At 41.5% G+C, this 3,311-nt stretch overlaps 1 pseudogene; it reads right to left on the bottom strand.

Moving 5' to 3' along the window:
- Positions 1-2,250: 2,250 nt before the first annotated feature.
- On the bottom strand, positions 2,251-2,778 carry LOC114216859 (ferritin light chain-like; annotated as a pseudogene).
- Between the last annotated feature and the right edge of the window lie 533 nt (positions 2,779-3,311).

Below are 3,311 nucleotides of genomic sequence, written 5' to 3'. Positions count from 1 at the left end.
ACCTGAGCCAAAGGCAGATGCTTAACTGACTGAGCCACCCACACCCCCCTGGTATAAGGAATTTCGTCATAGCCTATGGGAAGCATTTATTATAATTCTCTGTGCAAGTACACACACACACACACACACACACACACACACACTGGTTAGCAATAAAGGAAATCACTGTTGGACCTGTTTTCCAAATTAATCTCTAGAGGTTTAATGTCATCAACTCCCCATTTTTTCCACAAATAAACTTGCCAAGAACCTTAAGTCATTTTTAAAAGCCAAACTAATATGTTGTCCATATGCCTTTGAATCATTTATTGTCTGCCCCTCAAGTTGCGATTTTCCAAGAATTATGTGATGACCAAAGAACATTTCAGCCTATTTGGGAGACTTTATAACGCTTTCTCCTATGGCCTTATTCTTGACATTAAAAGACACTAATAAGTAATGACAAATATAACATTATTATTTGGAAATAAACGTTTGCATCTTTCTTCCTAAATAATCTACCTTAGATCACAGTCTTTCAATTGATCTCACAATATTAGGTAATTTTTTTCTCATTCTGATTTATGTGTTTATTTTGATTGCTAATTCGAAAATAATTTTGATTTTAAGTATATATTTTAAGTATAGAGATCCAAGTTTTAATTCAAATCTGAAAATTGTTAAATGCTTCCTTATATCTCTTACTGCCAACTACAAGCAAATGGGCAGAATTCCTTTCTCCAGGAATAACTTTTCCAGCATATTCTTTTTTATTATCAAAAGACTTTGCATGAAAACAGGAAGGTAAGGTTTTCTCCTTAACTGAGCAAAACAATTGTCCCAATCTCTGTAAAATATTCTTCCTATGCCTCTAACCCTTGTAAGATAAAAGAAATGGTAGTATGCCCTTGGTCTTCCTGCTCCAGGAAGGAAAGGTGCTGTAGAAAAAGAATGGATTTTTTCAACTTCGGTGGTTTGAGGACAAGTTATAATTCCAGTTTTGCAAAGGGCAAGGAAAATAATACGTAATTATTATATTGCTATCTGTGGGACACAAATGTATGCATGTAGTAGAAAAGAACTCACGAGGAAAATGAAGCACACTTTTAAAAGAATGCTATATTTTACTGCTTCTCCTTCTTTTGGCTTCTGGAATTTAACCTCCATCTGACCCACCTCCATTCTAATCACTCTGGCTCTGTTAGTGCTTCCTTAAAGTTATCTTCTCTTTTCTCTGAAATGAACTGCAGAGCCATTTTTTAATCAGCATATTTAAAGTTTATTTATCTATTTATACACAACCTTGTTCTAGAAAGGGCTTAAGGTGGCTTAAAAGGATCCATAACATACACCAAGAAATTAGTAACAGCAGAATCAGAGATGAAGCTTGTGTAAAAATGCTTATACAATCCTACTCCTTTAACTCTGGGTGGACCACAAATTTGGCTCTAAGTTTTCTCACAGGCAGTCAGAAAAGGAAATTTAATTAGTTACATCATTTACAGTGTCCATAAAACAAAAACAAACCAATTACCCAAGTGAAGAACTCTTATTCCTAATACTAAGACCAGAAAGAAATTTCTCTTGAGAGGCTTCATAAAGAGGTCAGTGTATGATATAATAATCAGTGTTCTCAGTAGCAACCTAATTGGAGACACAAAGATGAATTTCACAGGGCTTTTTCTTATTATATTCAATATAGCAGATGGCATCACAGGAACTTAAAAACCAGGAAAATTGATTTTATCATGAGTTTGAGGGTTGGGGGTGGGCACAATATGATATGGTCAAGGTACTCAGCTCTCTCCTCTGCTAGGCAAAACCAAAGGATAAATTTTAAAACAACAGAATTTAGTCCAGTACCAAGAATGGCTTCAGAGAAATTCTAAAACCTCTAAAATTGTATGCGTTTCATGAATAGGTAAGTTCATTTTTCTTGACAGAGAAAACATAGTGTATCGGATCCTCAGTGTACACAGGCAATTCACAAAAGTTATGAACAATGTCTTAAGAAAATCTACGGAATTAAACATACTACAAATCCTTCATCGTATTCTGTATATTTACCCCCCCTGCCACCCCGCAGCCTAGCTTTTTTTCACCCTTCTGCAAAAAGGACCTTTTTTGTTTCCATTTGATCTCACAGCTTGGACAAGGGTTTCATCGTGGTTAAAAAGTTGCCTCCTGGGTGGAGAAAGAGGCTCCAGCAGAAATTCCGACACCAGGGGAAGGCAGACGGGTTCCTCAAAGGCTGCTGGGCACCGGAGTCTCCTAGTCAGGCTTCAGGGTGAGCCTTTCGAAGAGCTACTCGCTCAGCGCGGCCTGCGGGCCAGCCAGCCTGCAGAGGTTGGTCAGATGGTCACCCATCTTCTTGATGAGTTTCATCACCTCTTCCAGGAAATGGCTCTCCAGAAAGTCACAGAGACGAGGATCTGTGTTGGCAGAACCCAGGGCATGCAGATCCAGAAGGGCCTGGTTCAAGTTCTTCTCCAAGGCCATCACGGCTTCCATAGCATCCACGCTGCTAAGCCACTTATCTTCGGACAGATTCTGCTCATCCTGGTGGAGGGGGCAGCCACTCCACTGGTTTTGCATCTTCAAGAAGCGCGGCGCACCCTCATGCTTCTCCTCAGACAACTCCTGGAAGAAGTGGCCCGCGCCCTTCAGAGCTACATCGTTACCTTCAAAAAAAAAGCACAGAGCACAGTAGGTATAGGAGGCCTGCAGATGCAGGTTTACCAGGTGCTGGAGTGCAGCCTCCACCTCGGCGGAATAATCCTGGTGGATCTGGGCACTCATGGTTGGTTTGCGACGAGGAGCTAAGCACAAAACATGGTGCTTGCAGGTCCCGGAAATCGGAAGTCTGAGATAGCCAGGAACATGATTCCACCGGAAGTTGCTAATGGAAGGGGAGGGGCTAGAGGGTGGTGAGAGGTTGGCAGGAATAGGAGGAGGTGGGGAAGGGGTGGGAGTACCCAGTCTGTTCAATCCAAGAGACGGTTCTAGGGGGCTGCTGGGTGCACTCTGAGTTTAGCTTTTTTTTTTTTTTTTAAGATTTTATTTATTTTTTCGACAGAGAGAGACACAGTGAGAGAGGGAACACAAGCAGGGGGAATGGGAGAGGGAGAAGCAGGCCTCCCGCGGACCAGGGAGCCCGATGTGGGGCTCGATCCCAGGACCCTGGGATCATGACCTGAGCCGAAGGCAGACGCTTAATAACTGAGCCACCCAGGCGCCCCTGAGTCTGGCTTTTGATAAGAATTTAATTCTTATTTCTTTCCTAATTATTAGAAACAAGTCTTTATCTGTCATTTTGCCCCAATTCTTACCAT

Source organism: Eumetopias jubatus, unplaced genomic scaffold, assembly GCF_037043125.1.
Source record: "Eumetopias jubatus isolate StellerSeaLion01/CBP00866 unplaced genomic scaffold, mEumJub1_p1.0 scaffold_11, whole genome shotgun sequence".
NCBI classification, from domain to species: domain Eukaryota; kingdom Metazoa; phylum Chordata; class Mammalia; order Carnivora; family Otariidae; genus Eumetopias; species Eumetopias jubatus.
The sequence above is the reverse complement of the archived record's forward strand: the minus strand, read 5'-3'. Positions and strand labels throughout refer to the sequence as shown.